The sequence below is a fragment of the Alligator mississippiensis genome, chromosome 3 (genome assembly GCF_030867095.1).
Source record: "Alligator mississippiensis isolate rAllMis1 chromosome 3, rAllMis1, whole genome shotgun sequence".
In the NCBI taxonomy this organism is placed as follows: Eukaryota; Metazoa; Chordata; order Crocodylia; family Alligatoridae; genus Alligator; species Alligator mississippiensis.
In genome coordinates, this window is record NC_081826.1 from 10,403,932 (window position 1) to 10,418,770 (window position 14,839).

At 42.8% G+C, this 14,839-nt stretch overlaps 1 pseudogene; it reads left to right on the forward strand.

The window, feature by feature from the left end:
• Positions 1–298: 298 nt before the first annotated feature.
• LOC102570548 (tigger transposable element-derived protein 1-like) lies at positions 299–1,736 on the forward strand (annotated as a pseudogene).
• Positions 1,737–14,839: the final 13,103 nt, after the last annotated feature.

Below are 14,839 nucleotides of genomic sequence, written 5' to 3' on the forward strand. Positions count from 1 at the left end.
TGACAGGGCACCACATCAGTGCACCTGTGCCCTTCTCAGTTGCATCTTCCAGACCCTGCTTCTCTGTACAGGCAGCCCTCAATTTACGGAGTTTCAACTTACGGCAATTCACAGTTGCAGTGCTCCACCATTTACACCCATGTTATTACTTGTGGCACTGGATCCTCACACTTACATTATGATGACATGATGGCAACTCAGGTGATGCACAAACGTACATACATCACCCAGTCAGTCTGCTTTGGATTCTTAGTGCATGTTAAGCTTTTTTTTTTTTTTATATATTCAGTCCTTAAAAATGGCTGATAAAAGGAAAAGACAGTGCTCTAGTGATGGTGACAGTTCTCATAAGAAATGGAGAAAAGCCATTACATTACAGGTAAAAGCCAATGTGATCAAACTTAGCGAGAGTGTTTTGTCACAAACTGAAATCAGTAGGTGATTGGACCTAGCTCGTACTACTGTGTAAACTATTATTAGAGAAAAGGATGAAATAAATGGTGAAATTAAAAGTGTAGCCTCATTGCAATCCACTATTATAAGGTAACATGCAGGACTTGTGGCTGAGATGGAAAGACTTTTGATTTTGTGGATTCAGGATCAAACTCAGCGCTGTGTGCCTTTGAGTTCAGCTACCATTCAAGCTAAGGCTTTGAGTCTTTTTGACACTGAAACAACATAGTGAGGGATCCAAGGATGAAAAATTCAGTGCAAGTAAGGGTTGGTTCATGCGTTTTAAAGGCAGGTATGCCTTGCATAACATCAGGGTGCAAGGTGAAGCTGCTAGTGCTGATGAGATTGCAGCTCAAGATTTTCCAAAAAAATAGCTAAAATCATTGAAGAGGGAGGTTATTGTGCCAGGCAAGTCTTCAATGTTGACAAGACTGGGATGTTCTGGAAGAAAATGCCTTCCAGGACATACATCGCCCAACAAGAAAAAAACTATGCCTGGTTTTAAAGTAGCTAAGGATAGGCTTACCCTTTTACTTGGTGCAAATGCTGCAGGTGATTTCAAGGTCAAACCCTTGCTTGTTTACCACTTCGAAAATCCCACAGCACTTAAGGGTTATGTTAAAGGCAGCCTTCCAGTCACCTGGAAATCAAATCGTAAAGCTTGGGTGACTGGGGCCTTTTTGGAGGAATGGTTCACTGACTATTTTGTGCGGGCTGTTTACAATTATTGTGAGAGGAACAACCTCACACATAAGGCATTGTTAATTTTAGACAATGCCCCTGCACATCCAGCACACCTTGTGGATTTAGACCCTAACATCAAGGTTGTTTTCTTGCCCCACAACACAAGATCACTGCTCTAGCCTGTGGACCAGGAGGTCATTTCATTTTTTAAGGCTTACTACCTTAGAAGAACCTTTGCCTGTGCCATCAATATCACAGGCCAGAAAGGTGGAACAACCCTCAAGGAATTCTGGAAGGGATTCAATGTCCTGGATGCAGTGAAGAACACTGGAGAGTCTTGGAAGGAGATTAAGGAATCCAACCTCAATGGTGTCTGGAGAAAACTGTGTCCAGAATTCATCTCATTTGAAGACCAAGTGGATGAAGTCATTGCTGATGTTGTGAAGATGGCTGGCCAGATACAGCTAGAAGTTGAAACAGAAGATGTTGAGGAGCTGTTGGCCTCTCATTCCCAGGAACTGACCAATGAAGAGATTGTCCATCCTGAGGCACAAAGGAAGGCAGAAAATCAGGCCCAGATTCAAGAGAGTCCTGCTTAAGGTACCATGACAACAAAGCAGATGAGTGAGGCCTTTAAACATTTGGAAGCTGCAATGGCAATTTGTGAAAAAAAATGGATCCCAACCTCAAAAACAGCACAAAGACCAGCAACTTGATCTCTAATGCCTATGTGTTACTCAAATTGCCAATTGCTCAAATCACGAGCCAGACTTTATAAAGGGGGATAAGGCAAGGTGCCAAATTTATTGATTACGTGAGTTAGACATAGAGGTTTGGACTCACTATTCATACAAACACACACAAATCATCATACACATCATTACACACAGGCATACACATACACAGAGCAACTATTTCATCGAAGCATACACCAGATATAGTTACCAGCAATAGTTGCTCAATATCAGACCAGGGTAGCCAACCCGGGCTTATTGAGTAGATGATGATGATTTGAAGATAGCAGATTTGAAGATAACAGCTGGAGCGGGGTGAACAGATGCTTCTGATGAAACAGCAGTAGAGAAAGAATCACCCAACTTGGCATTTTTAAAATGTTCTTTTACAGAGAGTGGCATCCTTTGTTTAGCAGTGCTTTGGGGTTTTTCCATACCCAGCTTCTGTTTTTGCGGTTGTTCTTCTTTTGTCTTCAGATTATCTTAGCCTTGGAGTGATCTTGTTGCCTGCCTGGCAGGGTGGGTACATTCCTTCTCCTCGTTATCTTCTTTGTGCCCTAGACTTAAAAGGGATTCTTCAGCCATTCATTAATTAGTTTACTGACTAGTAACTTACATTTGGCGCCTTGTGGCTTACATAAACAGTTAAATCTTCTTGTTCCATCTCTATGCCATTCTCTCATCATTCACCCTTTCACACAAACTCATACATAAAGTCTATGCAGAGTTCATTCACTTATGTCAAGCAGAAGGATACAAAATGGAGTTTTCAAGTTGCTTACAGGACAAGACTAACATGGTTATATTTCACTATTATTACACTCTATGTTAACATCAGCTACATTAGTTCAGTTCATGCTACATACGTGTGCTACAGGGAAATTTACAATGAGAAAAAGAGGGCAGAAAAACAAACATCCCTGGATCAGTTTCTCAAAAGCCATCTAGTGGCCCTAAGTCTCTCCAAAAATCTCCCTAAAGAAGCCCTTCTGAATTCCATGACCCTGGTGAAGGTGTTTCTTCACCTTCGGATTAAATAAAATTTTATGTGATTCTTTACTGTATTGACCTGTTTAATCGATTTATATACAGTAAAGTTTAGAAAACTTTGTACCATAGATTGTATATCATTTATAGTTGGTTAAATAGTTGATTTAAATATGGTGTTTATGGTCATTTCTATAAAAAGTTGGGCATCAGGCCCTTGGTGAGCACCGTATTATAACATTGTTTCTATGGGAAAAACAGATTCGACTTACATCACTTCAACTTACATCGCCTTTTCCAGGAACATAACCTGCTGTAAGTGCGAGGACTGCCTGTACTCCCCCTTAGGTGACAAAAGGGTTCCATGCCAAGGTCACTCTGTCCATTAATCAATTTATAATCTCTTTTCCTCCTCTAGGTGAGTTAGACAATGAAATCCCACTCACTGGATTGCAGTTCTTGCCTCAACACAGTCTCACCTGAACTCCCATATTGACTCTTCACTCAAGGTAAGTGTTTTTTCCTTACCTTCCTTGGTTAGGTCTGACCCTCTCACAGTTTGTGTGTTAAGCAAATTACTGCACCTCCATGCGGTAACCACAAGCAGAAGCTCTTATGTGCATTTCCTGTCTGGGGCATCTGACCCTCTGGAAACACTCAGCTTTCAACGTCTGGGTTCTCGTCTGGTGCCAATGGGAGCTGGTCATGCCCTCACGTGCATTCCTATTGCATCCAGGACAGGGAGTAATTAAGAATACCTTGTCCCCTGGTGGCACGTGCCATCTCATTCTTTTAATTCTAGCATTGAATACAGGTAAATTCCTCTCTCCTTTGCAAGTATTTCCTAATTGTCACTGGGGTCTCAGCAGGCATCCAGGCTAAATCTGGATGGCACCAGCATACATGACTAAAAATTGTTGACAGGATTAGGCAACTTCAAGACCTTGGGACCCTCCATCATACATGACTGAAACTTATCAGCAGGAAAGGAGCTGTCCCTAATGTGCCGAGCAGGCATGAACAAAACTTGTCAACAGGATGAGCAGACATGAATCTACATCTCCACCCAGAGAGTATTAATAGACAGCACTGAGTCAACATGGCGGAAGATAACCACTGGCATTCCTCAGGGTTTCAGTATTTGGACCAGTACTTTTCAGCAGGTTCATCAATGATTTGGATTCAGATGTTAAAAGCATACTGGAAATGTTCACAGACAACACCAAATTATGGGGGAATGCAGTCATGCTCAAGGACAGGCTGGGGATGCAGGCTGAGCCTTGCAAGGTGGACAGATCAAAACCTGATGATGTTTAACATGGAGAAATGTAAAGTGATCCATCTGGGGAGAAATAATCTGCAACAGACTTACAGGCTGGGTGGTGATACGCTTTCCAGCACCACTACTGAAAGAGACCTGGGGTTGTGGTAGACCACAGAATGCACATGAGCCACCAATGCAATGCTGTAGCTAGCAAACAAAACACTGGTGTGCATCTAGTGATGCAGCTCAAGCAAAACTAAGGATGTCATCCTCCTGCTCCACTCAGCCTTGGTTAGACTGCAGCTGGGGTTCTGCGTCCAGTTCTGGGCGCCACACTTCAGGAAGGATGTGGAGAAGCTTGAGAGAATCCAAAGGAGGGTCACGGACATGATTAGAGGCCTGGAGAGCGGGTCATACAAAGAGAGGCTGAAAGACTTAGGAGAGTTCAGCCTGGAGAAAAGAAGACTTAGAGGGGACTTGGTGGCAGCCTATAAGTATATAAGGGGTGCACATAAGGACCCGGGGGAGCATCTGTTCACCAATGCACCCCAGCAGAAGACAAGAAACAATGGACACACTGCTTAAAGATTGCTTCAGATTGGACATAAGGAGAAACTTCTTTATGATTCAAGTGCCTAGGGTCTGGAGCAGGCTTCCCACAGAGATGGTATAATCCCCTATCCTGGAGATCTTTAAAAACTGACTTCAAGTACACCCTGGGATCATCTGACCCAAAAAGTCTTTCCTGCCCAAGTGCAGGGGGCCTGGATCTGATGATCTTGTGAGGTCCCTTCCAGCCCCTAACACCTATGAATCTCTAGAATATAGTAACTAAAAGCCACAGAACTAAGATAACAATCTGGCATTTGATTAGTTAGGGCCCAGTCAGAGCATGCAGAGAGATCATGATCAAGAAAGGGTATAAAAATAAATCAAAGGATTGTGTTTGGACCTTGGACAGCCACATGATACCTGCTGGACCATCTAGAGGACTTTTGATCACAAAGAATAAAAGCCTAGCCAACTTCACTTAACTGTTGTCAAGACCTGTCCCATAAGATTATTAATTTTACTTTGTCAATTAATCAATAAACCTCTCACATTTGGTTGGAATGACACCAGGGTCCATTTGAGCTTTTCAGCTGTTCACTGTTTAAAGTTTGTTAAGAGAGGGAACAGAGGCTTCTGTGTCGTGTGCGCGTGCCCCAGGACCTGGACACCCACATCCCTGGGCTGTGCCCCCACACTCCATCATGAAGCATCTCACGGTGTACACACATACCTGACAGTGAGCCCAGGAGAGCCCTGTGATCAGGCACAGCCCCAGGGATCTGGCCCTGGCTCCTGCACACCATATCTCAGAGGCCAGAGCCAGAAACCCTGCCACCCAGACCTCAGCATGGCCTTCCTTCTCCCTCCTAGTCATTAGCAGGAGCTGCTGCATGCAGCTCACCTCTGGTGGGTCTGGGTGGCATGGGAAAGAATAGTGGGACTGGTAACTCTGTGGCATCTGAAGTTTGGCCACTGCCAGCGGGTACCTGGGCCATGGGCACATGTTGTATTGCAAGGCTTTTTTGGCCCGTGGCTACATACAGGGTCCCAGAATACTAGAGCAGGGGTGTGTGTGTGTGTGTGTGTGTGTGTGTGTGTGTGTGTGTGTGTGTGTGTGTGTGTTTTCACTGAGCATCCAAGCCAGGGCAGACAGACATATACCTCTAGAAACCTCAGGAGCAGCTAGGGCTGGCCATCTGCCTCCTTGTTTCAGGTGGAGGACTCTCCATGGTCATCGGGGACAGGACTAGGAGCTTGGCTTCAAACTGCAGCAGAGGAAATGTAGGTTGGAGATTAGGAGAAACTTTCTGACTATGAGGGTGGTCAATCACTGGAAGAAGCTACCAAAAAAAAAATTGTGGAATCACTGTCTTTGGAAGTTTTTAAGAGCAGGTTACATAGGCACTTAGCTGGGATTGTTCATTTAGGGATGATCCTGCCTTCAATGGGGTGCTGTACTATATAACCATAAGAGGTCCCTTCTAGCCCTACTTCCCTATCATCCTAATACTGACGTTCAGCACAGCTTATTTTGTAGCTCAGTATTTTTCTCTAAATAAACTGGCTACAGCTAATGTTGTCAGTGTGTCTATTTAGAGCACATAACGAGTTGGCAGAGTGACTGTCCTAGGGACTGATTTGTTTGTCTGAATGGATACAGAACAAACAGCAGTGGTATAATCATCTCTAGTTTTGCTTTAAAACCAGATAATATAAATTAAAAAGTAGCTAAACAATGATGTGCTCAGTCTCTGCAATCTTGGGACAACCCAGAAAAAGATTTGTCTTACAGCTACAGCATACAGATTTCAGAGTAACCCTAGACATGGGTAAAGAAATAGATGAAAAACTATTCTATCTTTATACAATGTCCCAGGGCCTCTTAGCATTTGAGATAGTAGTGGGAAATAGGATAGTTCATGGTGGCTGCGGTGTGACCCCAGCAGCTTGGCGGGCAGTTGCAGAGGCAGGAGTGGGGCTGCTCAGCAGAAGGAAGGATTGGGTCCCTCAGACCTTCTCCCTGCTACTACCGGCCAGGATGCCAGGTGTGCCATGGTGACCTGCCGCCACATCATGTCCAGGTGGGTGCACGTGATGTCCGGCAGCAGCCAGAGAGAGTCATGGAGGGTGAAAAGCAGGACACACTGCAGCTCCTGGGTCTCTGCACTTGGGCAGGATTGTTGGGATGCCATGGCAGGGTGTGGGCAGGCTGGGACATGGAGGCACATGCAGCTGATGATGGAGGGTGCTCACTGTGGTGTTCTCCAGCAAACCTAGGGCTAGGCAATGGAGAGGGTGCATGGTGATGCGGCAGAGGGCTAGGGACATGATCACCTGTGCCTGGCAGCCTAGTCAGGCTCCATGGTGCTGTGCCTGCTCGTGGGCACCCTCCTGGGCTCAACCTCTGGTCTGCGTGTATATTGTGGGGTGCTTCCTGATGGGGGTTTATGCAGGAACACAGACACCTCCCATCCTCCCTGCACTGACTGTGTGTGACTGATAGATGATGTGGCAGGGGGAAGGGGGCATGCTCGCCCTTGTCTGGCAGCTGTTTGGGGTGACCCAAGTGCACTCAGTCTCTGGCAGCCGGAGGAGCTCACATGACCTGCTGGGAGGTGCATGGGAATGCCCTCAACCTGCTGGGCTCGGCTGCTGCAGGCAGGCTGCATATCTCCCTGTACTAAAGGGCAAACGTGTGCTCTGTTTGCTACCGATCTAACCTATACCACTTACAGAAAAGTGCATAACTTAGATCAATTCAGCCTCAGGCTTTTTGAATGTCTGTATTTATCCTGAATGTCTGTACATGGCCTAAACAAGTTCTCCAGACAGGCATGGTTTCTTACCGTGTTTTTGTACAGTTCCAGCAACTATTGTCAGTTTGGGACATTAGGAATTTCTGCACTACAAAATAAAACTATTTGAGTGCAAGGTCAGCAGTGAATTAAAAAACGTATTTATATCAGAATAGGACTATATTTCTGAAGGACTATGCAAAACCATCTGGGAAGTGAGCAATATTTACGCTTAGAAAAAAAAAGACTTATTTGCTAGGAAATTAATGTACTATACTGGAAGGAAAGGGCTGCATTAGCTTTCTATAATTTAGGGTGGGGGGAAGCAACACTGTCTGGGGATCTTTATTGTTTATCACTTCTGGAATTCCTGGCAACATTTTGTCAAAACTGTTTTCAGTTAGAAAGCATTTTTGTTAAACTGATTTTTAAATGCATTAATAGCAATTCTGATAAAGCTATATAGGAAATATTGTAAAATTATTTTTTTTTTCATTTAAAAATATATATTTTTGTAACTGATAGTGAAAATGAACTTTAAAATGATCTATGATACACATTATTTCATGACATATTATGCACTGCTACTACTATAGCTGTATCCTTTTATAATATTTGAAATATTCTGCTTTATTTCATTTTATTATTAAATTCCATAAAGGAAACTGCTATTTAACAATGATTGAAGCATCTTATCTTCCTTTTTGGCTTAAAATATCACTTATTGTGTTGTAATAAAAGCTCTCACACAAAAATAAGGAGAAGTCATAATTCAGGAGTGGTAAAATCAATCCATTTGTAGAAAAAATAAAGGCATCTGTACCTTTAGGTCATAATGGATTTCATTTGGCAATAATGTTTATAACCCTTCCATAAATTGCAAAAAATAATTGAGGCTAGAACATCTTGCTTTTAAATATAAGAAAGATGAAATGGTCCTTTAAAAAATATGTAAGTGGTACAGCAAAAGAGAGAACAGGTAAAGGCTGCTAATGTGGGTAATAACAGGTCAGATGCTGAAGCTCTGTCTAATTTTGTAGTCCTAATTCACAGTAATATAGTATTACAACCATTTTACAATTGCCCACTAGCAGGAAGGTGCCAAGCTGTTCTTTCAGAATTTAAAAGGAAAAAAATAAAAAAATAAAACCAGCTTTTGATTTAGAAAAGTGAATATGCTTAAGTAGTAGCAGCATTTAATTACTTATAAAAGTATTTGAACTATTATAATTTTATGCCATACTAGAGTTAAAGTGACATTAGGAAATAAGGTAAAAATAAATTCAAATAACCACAAAATTAAAAAAAATAAAATGAAATGAGATCTTGACATGCCAAGACAAAATTCTAAAACATTCTGAAATTTCTCAGAATTTCTGAATTTCTTGGAAACTGAAATCTTTAGGAAATTGTATCCTTTTTTTTTTTCAATCCGAGTTGGAATACAAGCAAATTTCCTGCAAAATGGAAATTCTGAAGTCCATTGTGTTTTACTTCAGATGTTCCTTAAAGACTCCTTATTGAAACAATTCAGAATTATACAGTAGATTTTTTTGTCTTTACTCTGACATGTAAAAACCTAAGAAAACTTGAGTATTAGACATGTACACAGCATTCAATTGTCTGTGCTTTACCTCACCTGTCCTTAAATGTTCACTATTCAACAGAGCTTTGCTATTTCTGCAAGCTTCATTTTCATCCATGCTGAATATGTGCATTTAACCTACTTTTCATGCTAAATGATGTCTGGACACCTGAAAAATATGTAACTTAAAACAGTGAAGACTTAAGGTACACATTTTTAATTTGCATTATGTATTTATCTGACCTTCGATTACCAGAGCACCACATCATCAGGGATCCTGGCTTTCTCTAATAATAATAAAAAGAAAATCCCCATTTTTCAAATTGAAAAAAGTAACCCAAAATTGCGAGATGATGAGCAGGGATCCTGGTTTTCTCTGATAAAAACAACAACAAACAAACAAACAAAAAACAATTTTTGATTTAAAAAAAGTAACCATATTTTTCCATGTTTAAAATAAAACACCACTAATATATAGATGTGTATGTGTGTGTGTGTGTGTGTGTACACATATACTGGTGTTTCATTTTAATTGTGGAAAAATGTGGATTTGGGTTACTTTTTTAAAACCAAAAAACGGGGATTTTTTTTTAATCAGACAAAACCAGGATCCCTGTTCATCATCTCACAAGTTTTAATGCTCAGACTACCCACCCCAAACAGCAAAATGCAGTTAGGTTTATCCTTGTAAAGTTTCTAAGTTCTTTCCCTCTCCCTGGTAGAATTTTTTAAAATTAAAATGATATAAAGAAGAAAACTCTAAGCCAACTCTCTCAGGTTGGTATGTAGCTATGCATACATCTTCATGTTTAGTGTGATTCTAAGAAGAACAAATCACATGAACACCAGCGTTACTGAGATTGAAAAATGAGATGAAAAAATAGGTTTATCTCCAGCAGTTGCAGGAGGCAATTAACAATTCCTATTATTCTGTTCTATTTTCAGCATCTAAATGCTCCATTGTTATTTTTACAACAGTGGAAATTCAGACATTTCCCACTCCTCATGCCATCTTCTCTAGCACGTTGCTACTTGGCATCAAATTGATACTTTGCTGAATTAAAAAATAGGATTTCAAATCAAACCTCCATCTTCATGGCTGCAGAGTCTACCCTAGCAACAGAACTCAGAAAGGAGATGCAGAAGGTGTACATCCGCTATGCCATGTGCATCTCAGCTCTGCAGAGACAGCACCATGGTCCATACCTCAGGCTCAGTCCACTGTCTGGGTTGGGGGAAGGATTAATGAATTTCAGTTTAATTAATTACCCAAGTATGGGTCTGTGATTTCTGCTGGAGCCTGAGGAAGAACGTTCCTTAATGGGTTGAACTGCGAACTCAAGTCAGTAATGTCTGTCCATAACATCTCCATCTATAAGTCAAGCACCCTTGACTTTATACTGCTGGGTCCTGTTTCCAAGTGCTTCCGTACCAAGTCCTTCTAGATTCTGTGCTTCATGTACAAAGGCTACCCCAAACCCTACCTCTCCAATTCACTTCCATTCAGCTCAGGCTTGGAAAGGAAGCAGTGTAGCTGCCTGGCAGCAACTCTACATGCACACCAGTGAGGGTCCCTGGGACAAAGAGTTTAAGAGCAATGCCACCATTCAGGCAATCATGAGGCACAGAGGCAGTGACACCAGCTCCTTGATGTACATGGAGCAGGAGTGAGTGGGTGGGATGTGCTCCACAGCAGGGATCCCATGGAGGAGACATGATAGGCATAGACGAGCCCCATTCATCCACAAAAAAAAAACAGAGAAAAAAGGGCCACCGATCTTCAGCCCTTTCCCCTGTATCAATCCAATTTACAGATCCACCATGAGCTAAGGATCTGTCTATACTGCAATCCCAGTAGAGAATTCAGTAGCTTTACACTAACTTTGTACCTAGGAGATAAAATAGGTTTATCTCCACCAGTTGCAGGAGGCGATTAACAATTCCTGTTATTCGGTTCTAACTAGGGAAGTGGTCCTTGCTCCTACCTTGGGTAAATTAAAAAAGAAGTTGGATGAACACCTGTCTGGGGTCGTGTGATCCCAGCGTGTGCTCCTGCCAGTGGCGGGGGGTCAGACTAGATGATCTGTGCAGGTCCCTTCTGACCCCAAACTACTATGAAACTATGAAACTTGGGGACCAGTAGTAGCCTTGCCATGACAGCAGGGGCCAGTGCCCCATATGAGCACTGTAAATTAGTCCATGGGCTGCACCTAAAGGGCAAGAGATGGACTGTCACCAGCAGTGACAGCACAAAAGCCACATGGGAAAGGATCATCCAAAGACACTGGAGAAAGAATACAGAGACTTCAATTGGCAGGTAGCCCACCAAGTACTTCCAGTATGTCATAAAGGGAGGCATGGCAGCTCCCACTGTGCCCCAGAGAAGCCTGCCACAGGAAAGAAACCATCAACCATCTGTTTTGGAACTGCTCCTATGCCAGAGAAGATTGGGATAAAGTCAATAAATTCCTCCAGCTGGTGACGAGCATGCCAAACCTGTCCAAGGAGGCCATGATGTATGGCCAACCTGACCAAAAAGCAATGACTGTTTTGATCGGTCTGTGTCCTGTTTCAAAGACACACTATGGAAAACCTGGAACTTGTTGCCTTATAAGCAATTAAGCTTTTCAGTAGAGGACTACCTGAGACTGGGCATGAGCAAACTCCACTGCATTTTAGAAAAAACAGAGGATGAGGAGGGTGAGAGAGAGGCACAGACGATGTGGAAAAGGAAGAGATGGCACACGATGCTTTGCAACACAATCACAAGTGACTCCAGCTAAAGATTGCAGCTCTGTGAATGAGGGCTAGGAAGGGAAGGGAGAGGTTTGGGTTTGTGCTGTAAGAGGGGGTACAAAGAGGGGAGTCACTGCTAGAATACAAGTGTTTGTTCAATGTCTGCCATGATGGGGAGGTGTATATATAGGTGTGATTATACCTTTGGGTTTTTTTTAAAAGGTGTGATTATAGTTTTGATTAGCTAATACCAAGTGTTCTTGAGTGTGTCTACTCTCCTTCACAGTCATGAGTGTGACTGCAATGTAGATACACCCTGTATCATGTAGGAGCCCTGAATTGCCGGGGAGGACGACACACATTTAAAAACAGACCATGCTGAAAGTTCAGTTAATTTCTAAACACACATAAGCAAAGTCTTGTAGAACAGAAACAAATAACTTGATATGGTAATCACTCTAATTATTTAATTCCTTTTTACAAAATGGGGAATAAAGGACCGTGTGTAACTAAATCTGAGTTTATGTAATTATGGAGAGCAGAAGACCCTTCGTGACAGGAGAGATATACCAGGCTTTGATAAGCAATGTGAGCCCATGAAAGGAGACTCTGCCTTGTGGAATTATGATTAGTAAGCTGAAGTGGCAGCTGTACAGAGAAACATCAGAGAGCACCTCTAACAGAAAAGGACTGCTGTGAACTGGATGCTGATCCACAGCCAAATGAGGAGCCAAGGAAGAAAAGGGACATTTGGATAAATTCTGGCTTATGGTACAGTAGGATAAATTTGGAGTCAATTCTTTGAAGTGACTCCATATTTAGACTGGTATGAAGGAGAGAAGTATATGACCCATTATCTCTTATGCCCAGCAGACCTCGGAATCTGGCAGTGTTCAGTATTCTCTACTCAGACAAAGACAGAAATTCTTTTATCTGAAGAACTTACCCCCAAAATAAATGAGATGGGAAATCAGGGGCGGGGGAAGTGGCTATAGACTGGCCAGGAAGTCCAGGTATCATCTGCAACCAACACCTGATGCTAGTTGTCTGCTATGACTGGTCATCTAGTGTGTCTTCTACCAAGATAACTATGAGTATAGCTAATTAAATAGTATTCCATAGATACAGCATTTAGTTAAATTCACTTGTGTTTCTTGAATGCATTTAGGCACTTGCAGAGAAGAATGGATTTGATTCCTGGGTTAAATTACACCATTAATATCAATGAAACTTGTTGGACAAAGCTGGATGTATCCTCAAACTCTTTTCAAGGCTCTCAGCTTATTGATGAGTTTAACTCAGTACTCTATTTGGTCAGCCCACATTTTCAGGCGTATACCATTTTAAAGATCATGATAGTTTTTTGTACCCTACAGTTTCAAAAAACCAAAACCAAAGAAAAAGCCCCAAACAATTTATCATTGACCACAAATGCAGAACATTGGCTTAACATCCATGTGTCATATAGAGATGGTGAGCTATATAGGAGACAGAGAGAATGGAAGGAAGGATCAACTGCAGACAGAAGAAAGAAGGGAAAGGACAAAAAGATTAATTGTAATAATAGAAAGAATATAATGTGTGAGACTTGGGGATCCTTATTTAGCAGAACTTACAGGCCTGTCACCAGAGCAGATCCAGAAAATAGAAAGTTGTGCTGTCTGTCAGAAGGAAGCAGTTTAGATACGGGCCTGCAGGTGAAAAGGAACCTGATAAGAGAGGGGAAAACCTTGTGATCATTCTTCATATGGGGACAATTGATAGTGCCTGTGATGATTTGCTGCTCCAGCTGGGGATTTCATAGACATTAGGGGCTGGAAGGGACCTTGTGAGATCGAGTCCAGCCCCCTGCCATAGGCAGGAAGTCTGCTGGGGTCAAATGATTCCCTCAAGATAAACATCCAAATGCCTTTTGAGTGAGTCCAGAGTAGGTGCTTGCATCACCTCTGGGGGGAGTCTGTTCCAGACCCTGGCCACCTGGATTGTAAAGAAGTTTTATCTTATGTTGTCTAAATCGGCCTTCCAGGAGTTTGTGGCCATTAGACCTTGTTATCCCTTGGGGAGCTCTGGTGAACACTGTTCCACCGAGTCCTGATGCACCCGCTTATATACTTGTAGGCTGCCCTGAGCCTTCTCTTCTCCAGATTGAAGAGTCCCAAGTCCCTCAGCCTCTTCTCATAAGGCTTGTCCTCTTGGCCTTTGATCATGCGCGTGGCTCTCCTCTGGACTCTCTCAAGCTTATCCATGACTCTCCTGAAGTGGGGGCCCAAAACTGGATGCAGTACTCCAGCTGCGGCCTCACTACGGTCGAGTAAAGCAGGAGGATGATGTCCTTGGTTTTGCTCAAGATGCATCCAGTGCTGGAGGAAGTTCTCTGTATCCCAAACACAGCCTACAAACCAGCAGGGAAGATAGTGGTGAGCTGTTTGCACAATGTCAGCTTGTAGACAGCCCTGATCCCAGCACCTTGCCTGCTCCTCTCCCAACATGTGTGCTCTGTGGCCTCCAGACCCCAGCTCCCCAAATGGCATGTTTCTTACCACAACTTTGGCACTTAGACTCAAGCTGTGACCTCTTCCTGAAACCTGGCTTTCGAACTGAGGTTCTGGATTTTGAAACTATGCCCCGGTCCTGACGACACCAGATTAATGGCATCATAGAGAGGTAGGGCTGAAAGGGACCTCCAGAGATCATCTAGTCCAACTCACTGCCTAAAGCAGGATCATCCCTATACAAACCCATTGTCTAGCCTCTTAGCAAAACTACACAGGCAACCCAGGCACAAAACCCAAGACGTAACACTCTAACCTACCACAGGTATAGCAGGGGGACCATAGCAGCACATGTCCTGCTGCCGCAAAGGTTGTTAATATATTTTCATATGAAATGAGAAGCCAAACAGAGGCCCAGGTGATCTTCAGGAGAATTCTTCCTCTCCCTAGAACAACCACATCAAAATAATTAAAAGTAATGGGTGGCTCGGGAACCAGTATCGTGAGATGGGGGGTGGTGTGGGGTGTTGGCATGCTCAGCCTCTGGTAGGCATTTG